General features: G+C 40.4%; 1 long non-coding RNA gene across 4 annotated transcripts; it reads right to left on the bottom strand.

Moving 5' to 3' along the window:
- Positions 1-1651: 1651 nt before the first annotated feature.
- LOC133898924 (uncharacterized) lies at positions 1652-12538 on the bottom strand. 4 transcript variants are annotated; one of them, XR_009906281.1, is made up of 3 exons: positions 12170-12538; positions 4354-9037; positions 1652-2153 (listed from the first exon to the last, which is right to left on the bottom strand). It is a non-coding gene; the product is annotated as an uncharacterized LOC133898924 (long non-coding RNA). The 4 variants fall into 4 exon arrangements; XR_009906282.1 differs by having other exon boundaries at positions 4354-4743; positions 5392-12528; XR_009906280.1 differs by having other exon boundaries at positions 4354-4828; positions 12170-12528.
- Between the last annotated feature and the right edge of the window lie 1014 nt (positions 12539-13552).

The raw sequence follows: 13552 nt of genomic DNA, 5'->3' as shown, positions 1-13552 counted from the left end.
AGGACATAGTCGCACCCACAGCTATGCAAAGTTTTAAATCTTTAGAAAGCTTCTAGGCTTCTAGGTACGTCTTTTACCGAATTTGCATCGTTTTCAATATTGGTGGCATTTTCACCTTAGTTAGCTCCCTAGTAAACTAAAACTATTTGCTAATGTCAGCAAAGATAGCGGCTTGTTTCTGTCTTTTTTGGTTTCCCTTATTTCCTCCATCATTCGATTAACATCGCACACGCTGGCTCTAGGAAAGAAAGATTGAGGGATCCAGCGCAACCGGACGCAGGTTAACTGGTTCCTACATTTTGATAATACCATCAGTTTTCGAAAAAATAATACCATTTTTTAATTTCGAGATTAAATAGCCGTTACGCATGAAAAAGGAAAAAAACAAAAGGAGAAAAGACTTTGGAAAGCGTATATTAGGGAACGCAAGCATATCCCCACGCACTATCGGTTATTAAAAAAGTGTCATTAGTGAAATCACCCTAGCGAGTGCAGTATACGGGCGCTATCTGAGGCCTTATGTGTGTTTAATAAATTCCTAACTACGTATGTAGTAATGTGTAATTATAGAGAAGGGTAAATTGTAGCAATGTCACAATCAGTTTGTATGTATGAAACCGATCGGTGGTAGTATAAAATTGCTATAATCGGGATATCGACATGAATCAAATCAGACCATCTATATGAATCGAATCCATGGCAAGAAAATTTTCTAGTGGATTGGAGGAAAAAAAAACTGTACTCATAGAGAAAGACAAATCGTAGCAATATCACAACTAGTTTGTATGCATGAAACCGACCGGTGGTAGCAAGAAATTGCTATAATCGAGACATCTACATGAATCAAATCAGACCATCTACATGAATCGAATCCATGGCAAGAAAAATTTCTAGTGGATTGAAGAAAAAAAAACTCAAATAAGACGAGAGACGTCCATCCTAGCACAAATATGTAGAATGTGAGAGTCGAACTTTGTTAGCTGATTGAGAACACCCCATTTCCATTGGAATGAGATGAGTTATGGATGAAGAAGGCAAGATGTAACCACTTGAAGAGAAATAATCTCTGCACGACTAAAATCACAAAATAACTACCAAAATGGCACTGTACATCCAGAATAAACCTAATAAAAGTTGAAAACCGTTTAAAATTCCATTGTTGCTCAAGGCCTGGTAAAATTGCGACGCACCGTGCATCAGCGAGTTTCTGCCATTCTGCGACAAAAAACGTTGATCTGGGCGAGTTCCAAGCTCCTGGGAGAACAAGGCACACTCCATTTCTTTTTCACTAAGGTGCTACCATACCTTGTAGTTGTACAACAATATTTGTGTGTCTGATCGTTCCCTGGATCTTCTTTGGGAGAGAGGCTCGATGATTCCTACGAACAGTCCTTTCAATGAAGACAGCAAGAACATAGCATTCGCCTTTTTTCAGACACCTTCGCCTTAAAAATTTCACATCGATTTGTATGTACTGCTCCCTCCGCTTCGAAATACATAATGTTCTACCGAGAGTTCGCAGCTACAAAATAAGTAACATCACGATTTTTCCTTGAAGATACAAAAATCATGCAAACACGAGACCAAATATGCCGCGCCCAAGTCTGACAGTGTGCGTCAGCTGCACATAATTCAGCAGGCAGCCCCAACGTGCAAAATAATATAAGGCTGATGATTGGAGGACAAACACATGAGATAGAGGGATTTGAATTTTTAACAGGACATTTGAACGAGTCATTCCTGGTGGTCTTCATGGCATCCGGATATTCTCCCCTTATCCCATGAACGATGTTGACGCGATAACACGGATTATGCGATGGTAACACTTGATCCCTGAGAAGAAACAAAAACCTAGCATATGCTGCTGCTACGTGTGAAGCATCTTCCAGAGTTGATCAGGTTAGCAGATGAATCCAACAGAAGCAATCCAGATCTCCAGCGAAAAAGTGTTTCCTTTCTAGCTTCCAATTGACCTTCCGAATTCTGAGGCTTGTGAAGCTGCAGCCTGGGAGACATTTGTACAGAATTCGGGGAATAAACCAAATTGGTTCTTTCAGAAACTGGTTTCGCATTGTCCAATTCAAACATTGTCAGAAACAACCACCTGAGTAACCAACCAGCTGTCAGTGCGCCTCCGCGTTGCAAACAGCAGCCTGCACAATGCAAATCCGGTGGAGCTGTTAGTCATCGTCAATTTTGATTAGAACTCAGCAAAAGTTCAGAGAACACATAGCATTGTAAGGCTTCTGCAAGGAGCCGGCATGCATGCTCCGGATTCCAGAACATTGCATGGAGCTCTGGCAATGAGAAACATCGCAATGCTTGTGCTTTTTTGTGCCTTCCCTCTTGGACGAAATGCATCAACAAAGTGCTCCAGGTGCAAATAAACATTCCGGGCCGGTTGCAATGACATACGACATGGACAGCCTCATGTCTTATATGCAGTCTGAAAAAGCATATGCTCAGATTGTTCTCCAGTTATAACTAGACAACCACCTTGGTCATGTAAGCACTCTTTAATCTATTGTGCAGATCAGATCTTCTACATTTTATTAAAAAAATTATCATCAGGAGGCATGGAATTTATTTACCTGATCAGGGTTATGAATCTTTAAAGTGAGATCCTAGACATTAATCTAGCTTTCAGATGGACTTTTCATTCACGACTAAAAAAAATTACTACGTCCTCCCAAACTATATGTCATGATAGAATATGTGCAATCCAACTATTAAAACTTTGACCATTAATACTCGTAAAAATATTTACATTTTTGACATGGAAATGATATTTGCACAATTTTCACTAAAGTTACCTTAAGTTATTATTTAAAATAATCTTTATTGACACATAAATAGAAAAAAACTGAAAAAATAATGGTGAATATATTGGAGAATGTGGGTTTAGGTAGTACATGATTAGCACATTTGATGATATGGCCTATCGCTGCTTCATAGAGAGAATTGTAAAAGAATATAAATGATGTATTTGCCTTTTCTTACACTTATTCACTCTGGGAGGGCTGCTTGCTGGCAGTTTTCAGTTTTCTCAATCCAAAGTTTTAAATAGCTACGTCTTTATTGTGCCCCTTATTCTCCATCTAGATTAATGAAAAACAATTTAACAACACACTGATCAATGTCATCTTAAGCATGCATTATTGTGTTAACCTGATACAATATGCTCATGGATCCCTTAACCAGCTCAGAATATTTTATTTTCAACCTTGGTAGTACCTATAGTACTTGTTTCATGCCACTTTGGGAGATATGGTTGTCAGTATCTATGTGTAAACAGTCATGCCCAGAATGCAACGCCTATGCCTATAATACTGATGCCATATATGCATCTCCTTTTCCATGCTTCTCTATTGCAAAGGGATCACAAAGATCTCTGAGAAAAATGGCCATAAACTACTATGAAGATCACTCCATTTCATCATCTCAGGCTGATGACATGGATGAAAGGAGAAGCGCAACTTCAGTATCATCAGTAGCTAGTGCCGACGAGAAGCCATTTTCATTCTTTGAACTGCTTTGCTATGCCGACATGGTAGATTGGTTTCTCATGGCCCTGGGAACTATCGGGTCCGTCATCCATGGCATGGCATTTCCAATCGGATATCTCCTTCTTGGGAAGGCGCTTGATGCCTTTGGAACCAACATAAATGATCAGGAGGGCATGGTCCATGCGTTGTATAAGGTGAATTGCTAAAAGCATTGATATGCATGCATATCACCCCCCCCCCCCCCCTCTACCACCACCATTCCCAGGTGTTGTGTTTTGAACTTCAAATCTTTTGGCCAGCAATGTTTTTTAACTTGCATCAATTTTTTCTACTTGTTGCTTGAAGGTGGTCCCTTTTGTGTGGTACATGGCAGCAGCCACTCTTCCTGCTGGAATGGTTGGTAAGTCGAGAGTGTAAGGGTCCTTTCGTTTCTTCCATGGTGCATGTGGCTTCTCCTTTGGTGAAAGAAATACTCTAGCATCTCATGCTCCATTTGCATGTCACCTAGTGCTTTAAAAAGAACAAATATAGAGGAAAGGCAAAACATGGACTCCAGCACTTGCTGAAAAACATTCATGTGATTTTTGGTTTGGTTCTATGAAATTAAGATATAAATAGAACTGAAACATTTCTCACTGATTGGCTCACTCAGTATGCATCAAATAAACCCAAAAACTCAGGAGAGATTATTACAGGTATGCTTGAAAATTCATGTTCACTTTAATTCGCAGTGACATAAAACTTTAACAAGTCCAGTAAAGGCACATTAATGTGCAGAATGGATGATGTACAAGAGATCTAATAGTAGCAACAACATAACAATGTTGAGTGGTGAAATATTGATAACCTTTCCTCTGATGAATTCGCTGCAGAGATATCCTGCTGGATATACTCAAGTGAGAGACAGTTAGCACGCATGCGGATAGCATTTCTGAGATCAGTCCTTAATCAAGAGGTTGGGGCCTTCGACACTGACTTGACAACTGCAACCATCATCACCGGAGTAACCAGCCACATGAGTGTCATACAAGATGCAATTGGTGAAAAGGTAATAGTCTAATGGATTCCACAATCATATGGAGCAAACTTCTGACATTCTGTGGTCAAACTTTCATATAAGCACACTTTTCTGCAGCTGGGTCATTTCGTTGCAAGCTTCTCCACTTTCTTTGCCGGAATCATAATTGCATTTATCAGCTGCTGGGAAGTCGCAATGCTTTCCTTCCTGATCATTCCTCTGATCCTCGTCATTGGAGTAACATACATGAAAAAGATGAATGGTGTATCACTGTCACGCAATGCTATTGTCTCAGAAGCAACATCTGTTGTAGAACAGGTATTGTGAGATCAGTTAGCACTCATAACTCAGGCCAAGTTACTTGAATAAACATAAATGTTGGAGTACAGATAATCTCCCACTGCATTATGTTCATAGTCCTAGTATACATTTGTTCACAGACTTTGTCGCATATCAAGACTGTCTTCTCCTTCGTCGGGGAGAGCTGGGCCATGAAGTCCTTTGTCCAGTGCATGGAAAATCAATTCAAACTAAGCAAGAAGGAAGCAATGATAAAGGGAATAGGGCTTGGCTTGCTCCAAGCAGTGACCTTTTGTTCATGGGCACTGATGGTTTGGATCGGGGCGGTTGCAGTAACAAGAAACGCAGCAACAGGAGGTGGCACGATAGCTGCCATCATGAGCATCCTCTTTGGTGCAATGTAACAATCGTACAATCTCTCTCGTTGGTTAAGTCACAGTTTTAATTTGTCGATGTAAAAACAATCAAATCACAACTCATATAAAGCACACTATCAACTGGCATTTTTTTTTAATTTGCGTCATTCTAGACTTATTGGTTCTTCCTACATGGATTCAGATCAATTACCTATGCTGCACCGGACCTTCAGACCTTTAATCAAGCAAAAGCTGCAGGAAAAGAGGTCTTCAAGGTGATCAAAAGAAAGCCATCCATAAGTTACGGAAAACATGGAGCAGTACTAGAGAAGATTCATGGAGAGATCAAATTGCGTCGAGTGCATTTTGCCTATCCCTCACGCCAGGATAAGCCGATTCTCCAAGGATTATCGTTGTCAATCCCTGCAGGCAAAGTCGTTGCTCTGGTAGGGAGCAGTGGCTGTGGGAAGAGCACTGTTATTTCACTACTTCAAAGGTTCTATGATCCAACCTCAGGTAGCTTTGTACCATCTGCCTAGTGCAACTATATGCATAAGATAAGTCAATAATATTTATTGTTTCTGCCAAATTTTCATGAAAATTGAGGTCAGATGATTGTCATGAATTGTACATCTACGAAGCACAAATAGTCATTGCAAGATAAAGTAGTTTTAAAATGTTTCAATCAAGTAACAAGGACTAATGCAGGTGAAATATTCATTGACGGTCACAATATCAAGGAAATTGACCTCAGATCCCTGAGAAGAAATATAGCTTCAGTCTCCCAAGAACCATCACTATTTTCTGGTACTATAAAGGACAACTTGAGGATTGGTAAAATGGATGCAAGTGATGAAGAGATAATTGAAGCAGCAACGACAGCTAATGTGCATTCGTTCATATCCAAACTTCCCAACAAATACTCAACAGAGGTACTTACTGTGTTCACTAGAGAAATGCATTAAAGATTGAGGCATTGATCCATTTTTTGTATATGCGACTGGAAACCTGTCCAACATCTTGAAAATTCATGTCTACAATCATGGTTGTGGTTATGAGAAGACAAAATACCCTTCTGAGTTAGATTAAAGAAAGAAATAGGGTACTATTTTGATCATGACAACTGAAAAACTTTCCATGTCATGATTACCAATTTGGCAATAATCTTATGTCAGAAAGGAAATTAACTGTTAAAAGATAATTATGATTATATAAATACACAAGTCACTTTAGCATGAACATCCGTTTTGAAAGTCCAAATAGTTGCAATTCATTCCTATTGGAGGATCACTGAATACTGATGGTCCATAATATTTGATTTATCGGAAAATACTCTGTGTGCATAGGGCCACATGCCCACCCTCCCTAAAGCTAAAGGGGCTCATGTTGTGCCTTACAATATTTTTAATTGGTTCAGGTAGGAGAAAGGGGTGTGCAGTTGTCCGGAGGCCAGAAACAAAGAATAGCAATTGCAAGGGCAATGATGAAGGATCCACCGATCCTCCTTCTCGATGAAGCAACAAGTGCCCTTGATTCAGAATCAGAAAAGCTAGTTCAGGATGCTCTTGAGAGAGCCATGCACGGAAGGACTGTTATCTTGATAGCCCACAGGATGTCCACAATTGTAAATGCTGACACCATTGTAGTCGTGGAGAATGGACGAGTAGCGCAAACTGGGACACATCAAGAGTTGCTAGAGAAAAACACATTCTACTCCAATGTATGCAGCATGCAAAATATAGAGAAGGAAGCTGGAAAGAAGGCAGCGAGGTAAAGTTGAATTCAACCAGTGCAAAGCTTTACATGATCAATGTTTTATACTCCGTTATCAAATTCTTCAGTATAATGTTGCGTGGGGTGGTACTTTAGGACCCCTTACTGAAGATTTTTCCAAAATGGAAGTGAACAGTTTGAAATCAATATGAGACTCCCTGTAACAAAAGGTGCTGAAAGAACTAGAAATTGCAAAAGATCTATGGAATACATATGAAATCTATGGTAGGGAAGTTTAATGATACTATATATAAGTGCGATTGCTTCATCATAACTTAATATTTTATTTTGATTGATTAAACAGAACTTCTGACAATGTAATGGAGGAACAAATCGATGAAGCATACATCAGGCAGTCCTCTAAGAAGCAGGAACCAAAAAATAAGCAAGAAAGAGTGAACTTGAAACAACCAAAGCAAGATGATGGAAAGGAAACACACCCTTTCTTTAGACTTTGGTATGGACTGCGTAAAGACGACATTATAAAGATTCTATTAGGCTCCTCAGCAGCAGCCATCTCTGGAATCTCAAAGCCCTTGTTTGGTTACTTCATCATGACAATTGGTGTGGCATATTATGATACAGATGCAAAAAGAAAAGTCAGCAAGTATTCTTTGATATTCTTCACAGCTGGGATGGTCACACTGGTCAGTAACATCCTGCAGCATTACATTTATGGTGTTGTTGGAGAGAAGGCAACGAAAAACCTAAGAGAGGCCCTCTTTTCAGGTATTTTACATAAAAACTTTGTTCATCAGTCACTTCAATATGTCACGATGGTCAACATTACATTCCTTTCATTGTTAACAATATGTTTAATTTTTTTTGGTTTCAATGCAATGCAGCTGTTCTCCGAAATGAGCTTAGTTGGTTTGAGAAACCAAAGAATGGTGTAGGATTTCTTACCTCGCGCATTGTCAGTGACACCTCAACAGTCAAAACCATCATATCTGATAGAATGGCAGTAATTGTACAATGCATCTGTTCAATTCTGATAGCAACAATAGTAAGCATGTATGTCAATTGGAGAATGGGTTTGGTATCATGGGCAGTCATGCCATGCCATTTCATTGGTGGCCTTATTCAAGCCAAGTCAGCCAAAGGATTCTATGGCGACTCTGCTATCGCTCACCGGGAACTTGTCTCCCTTGCTTCAGAGGCGGCTAGCAACATCCGAACTGTGGCATCTTTTGTTTACGAAGATGAAATAATTAAGAAAGCAGAATTGTCGCTGCAAGAACCCATGAGAATTACCAAGATTGAAAGCATGAAGTATGGGGTGATCCAAGGGATCTCACTGTGCCTCTGGAATATTGCACATGCTGTGGCACTTTGGTACACCACAGTTCTGGTTCAGAGGAAGCAAGCTTCATTTGAGAACAGCATAAGATCATACCAGATATTCTCACTCACAGTACCTTCTATCACAGAGTTATGGACCCTCATTCCCATGGTCATGTCAGCCATTGCAATACTGAATCCTGCATTTGACACGCTTGATAGAGAGACACAAATTGTGCCAGATAAACCTGAAAATCCAAGTGAAGCCTTGATCGTGGGGAGAACTGAGTTTCAGGATGTGAGCTTCAACTATCCATCGAGGCCAGAGGTGGCAATTCTGGATGGCTTCAATCTAGTAATTGAACCTGGCCAAAGAGTGGCATTGGTTGGCCCAAGTGGTGCTGGAAAATCCTCTGTTCTGGCTCTAATGCTGAGATTCTATGATCCTTACAGAGGTAGAGTGCTAATTGACAACAAGAACATAAGGGACTACAATCTCAGATGGCTCAGGAAGCGAATTGGGCTAGTTCAACAAGAACCAATCTTGTTCAATACATCCATCAGAGATAACATTAGTTATGGAAGTGAAGGCATTTCAGAGACTGAAATCATCCAGGCTGCAATGGAGGCAAACATTCACGAGTTCATCAGTGGCCTGCCAGAAGGGTATGACACAGTTGTTGGAGAGAAAGGAAGCCAACTTTCAGGAGGGCAAAAACAGCGGATCGCCATCGCAAGAACTCTACTAAAGAGGCCAGTCATTCTGCTTCTTGATGAGGCAACCAGCGCACTTGATGGTGAGTCTGAGAGGGTGGTAATGAGTTCGTTAGGGGCCAAGGAATGGAAGAACAAAGATGAGCGATCCAGTAAGATTACAAGTATCACAGTTGCACATAGATTATCCACAGTCATAAATGCGGATATGATAATTGTGATGGAGAAAGGAAAGGTGGTAGAACTTGGTAATCACCAAACATTGATCTCTGCAGATGATGGCGTTTACTCAAGGTTGTTCCACTTGCAAAGCAACATGAAGGATTGACCGCTATCTGACCAATTCCCACGGTGGACAAATAGACTTAGCAAAAATAGCTTTAGGTGATTTGGCATTGTTGAAATGCATTTTCTGATAGTTAACAAATCGTAATCACATAGCTATCTCATCGTATATTGATGATGCATAGTCCACGAGTTAAAGTTCAGGTACTATTGCCTTCCAGCTTAACATTTGGTACTTGTCAACCATCTCATTCTAGAACAGTTTTCTACTTGGAGCACTTTCACTACCATGTCTCAGCTCATTATTCTTGCACAATACAAGTGTAGCCAACAGGGAAGCTAGATCACCAGTAGAGAGCACAGGGAACCAGGACATGCTGGTTCCTATGTGCGATCCATCAAGTAGTTTTGGCATTTTTTAGGGGTTGAAGACACCTTGATCTAAGCTCCCTCCCTCCCTCAGAAACTAGCTGAAGACTTGGCAGAATCTAATCTTGTAAATATATTTTTAATCAGGTAAATATGCCATAGAAAACAATAAAATTGCCTTGAAGAAGTTTTAGCTACCTTAAATATATCATGTACACAATAAAACTACCAAATTTGGCACAGCAGGACTATGGAAAATAAAGTTGAGATGTGAGACTTTTATAATTATGCATCCCTAAAGATACAGGGTGCTCACAAGTGCGCATATAAGGTGATCTGACTACGTGAGACTATATCGACACTCCAGAGAATGAGGCCATAAAGACCAAATCTCACAAGTGCATGAACATGCAGGCATATCACCTTAGAGGGTGGGGTAGATTTGCAACAGAAACTACCTTGCTTATTACTACACACCTTGGTCTTGCAGACCTAATTTCGAAATATTTTATGGAACTGAAACATCCAAGACATGTATATATACGAGGAAGCTAGACTGTATTTAATTGGAATTTGGAAGGGCTTAGGAATATGAAGAGTAAGATCTGCTTCTAATAGAGTATTTTTAACCATATTTGGCATGCCTAATATGGATTAGACTTGTAGCTGGCCTAAAATAATGTAGTCTGTAGATGAAAACAAAGTTGCCTCATGCCCTACGATTTGGTTACAACAACAAAAGATTCATGCTTAGTGTTTCTCGACAAAGTGATTTTTATACTATATAACTCAAGTTACACACAACACCCATAAAATAATTTACTTGTAAGTCTGAGTACGCAGGTCTGACATGGTGCATCATGTCAGCAAAATGGGTCATGAATAAGAATGGCAGACGCTAAGACTGCGCAATCGGTACACTAATTTTGTTTTATTCCAGGCTGGTGTAACTAATTGTTAATCTTGATAGTACCAACAGTTGTCCTGCAATTTGTAGCTATATGGTTGTCAGTGTGCATATAAAAACATACCGGTACTATAAAGCTCAGAGTGCCTGCTACTCTTCTGCAAAATAACACAAGGCTCAGCAAAAGCAATGCCACTCGTCCAAGAGAAGGCTCACCCCGTAACCATCTGAACTCAACATTGAGGATGGCAAGAAAAGTGCATCACCAGTATGGACGGCGCCAGAAACAGAGGCTGAAAACAATCCGTTCCCATTCTTTGGCCTGCTTTGCTACGCCAAATGCACTAGATTGGCTGCTCATGGTGTCAGGGACCATGGGATCCTTCATACACGGCATGGGGCCTTCAATGCCGTATTACATACTCGGGAAAACTGTTGACGTGATTGGGAACAACATAGGCAATAAAGAGGCCATAGTCCATGAACTCTCTAAGGTTACCTTCTATCTGATTTATTTTCAAGCTACCCAATTAAATTCCGTCCGCTTCTGTTGAATACAATAACAACAACAACAAAGCTTTTGTCCCAAGCAAGTTGATTTATTTTCAAGCTATTTTGTTGAATGTTTATTTTATTTTATTGTTATTTCACTAACAATCCACGGATAGAAGCGCATGGAAGTTAGCAATCCACGTGCCAGAACCATAACTTATACTACAGTCTCCTTGTACCGTTATTAGTTTATTTTTTACTATTACTAGTACTTTTATTATCATTATTATTTTCTCATCATCTTTTTAGTTGGATTTTGTGGGTTTCATCTCTAAACTACCCCAACTTTCTTGGGACAAAGGCTTTGTTGTTGTTGTTGTTATTTCACTAACAGTGTCTACTTTGCAGCTAATTCGATATATGTGGTCCTTGGCAATTGTTACCCTTCCTGGTGGAATGATTGGTGGGTGAAGTCTTCTAAATTCTAACTTTTCTATATTATTGGCAATGTATGCAAAAAAAAAAAGCAGGCCGTTACTTATGCCTTGTATAAAGCATACTGAAGGTCTGAAGGAATCTATGCCAGTCAAAAACCAAATGAACTAATCTAATTGGCAAGTACGAGTTTATATGAAGAACAACAGAGTAATTCAAAGATAACGATGCACAACATGCATGTTTCAGTCAAACTAGGTGGGACCTGGACTAGCTTAAACTACATTTTGCCAGGTTAATGCATTGTTTGCATGTGAGCCATAATTTCAGTAAGTTTACAACAGCTAAGGCTTGTACCAGGTGAGTTTGGGTTGAGTGTAAGCCGGAGTGTTGGATCAGGTGAACTACTTTGACATATCAGTGAAGTTACAAAGATCATGGTTCGAGCTGGCTACCATTTGATCATTTTTTGGTCAAAAGCCCATTAAAATCACGTAGTAATTAATCAGACATCATCGATTAATCTAATAAACCAAGGGCCAAATGACCAATCTCATCCTACTCATGAGCTTGTGACCACATTAAAAAAAAATCAACAGGAAATCCAACCCTATCCTCCGTCTAGGAAATCGCGTAGAACTAAGCTAACATCATACCAAATCAAATAAATCGAAGCATAAGAGAGGAGAAGGGTGGAAATGGCCGCAGGTAATGAATGGACTCAACCGCTCACCGCTGCTTCTGCCTCCCTTCATCGCCTCCTTTTGCTTCCTTTCATTCCTTGCTCCCCCAACATCGAGCCGGTTTACTGTACGGCATAGCGTGGTGACGGGCGCTGGCCGCCGTTGTTCTTGCGGCAGGAGAGGAGTACGCGGGAGGTGGTGGTGCTGCCGCCGGAGTGCTCCCCGGCGGTGCGGTGGCGGAGGCCGGCGGTGGCGGAGGCCGGAGTCGGGGATGGGGCGAGCAGCGCGCGGCAGTACTCCCTGGCGGCCGCCGCCGGTGCGCTACCCAATACGGGCCGCCCGATAGTGATCAAACGGTTGGTCTCAAAATGCTTTGCGTGGCCCAAGCCCAAAACAAAGGAAAACTAGACCAAAGCCAACACAACAACTCCGTATGGCTTGTCTCAGCGTTCGTCTATCTCACCTGATATTCATTATTTTTTCAACATAAATTTTAATATAAATAAATTATCCTAATAAATTATGTAGTCCTAATAATTTATTAGGACCCTAATAATACATTACCTCTTCAGCACGAATCTCAATGTAAATGAATGATCCTAATAAATTATGTGACCCTAATAATACATTACCTCTTCAGCACGAATCTCAACCATACCAATACAACATACACCCAACCACCAACACACGCACACACTCTTCGTTCGCTCCCAAGCAACAAGCCACTCTGCAACACACCTTCGTCTGAGAAGCGAGCCCTCCTGCTCCATGGGGGCTCTATCAAGTGAGGTAAGAGCTCCATAGAGGCACCCTCTGCTCACCATCTACGGTTGGTGTTGCTTGTCTTGGATACCTATGTGAGGATTTTTTTTTTAAACCTCTGATAACAATGGTGATGCTATATCGAGGTCATCAAGTTTGCAATGTCATCGTTGACGATGAGTGAGGATAACATATGAATGCGATGACCTACAATCTTTTTTTTAAGTTGAGTTGGAGTCGAACTCCCTCTCAACCTAGAACATGTTGGCTTAGCCATGCCTCGTGCAATGGCTAGAATTGTGTTTTTGGAGAGGTTAAACACTCTTACCTCGTCATTTTAGCACTACATATGTACTCATTGTTTTAGTTATTTGTAGCTAAGAAGATCTCTCAAAATTACTTTGCAAAGAGGTCAAAATTACTTATTTAATTACCAAAAATTACAGCACCCTTCTGATTGTTGGATCACAGTTTTTTGCATGACCACCTGATCATTAGCTCGGAGAGTGACTTCCTTTATTCCTTTTATCCAATGTTCCTATCTTTTTATGGCCTCCATCACTTTCTATAACTCCATATTAATGTTCATTAGTAAAACTATCGAAAAGTCTCGCGCATTCGCCTAAGAACAGCAAAAATCTCTGCCAATGGCTTTTGTTCATTGGATTTCA

This window comes from Phragmites australis, chromosome 18 (genome assembly GCF_958298935.1).
Source record: "Phragmites australis chromosome 18, lpPhrAust1.1, whole genome shotgun sequence".
Taxonomy (NCBI): domain Eukaryota; kingdom Viridiplantae; phylum Streptophyta; class Magnoliopsida; order Poales; family Poaceae; genus Phragmites; species Phragmites australis.
Note: the sequence above shows the minus strand (reverse complement) of the source record. Positions and strands in the feature narration are given on the sequence as shown.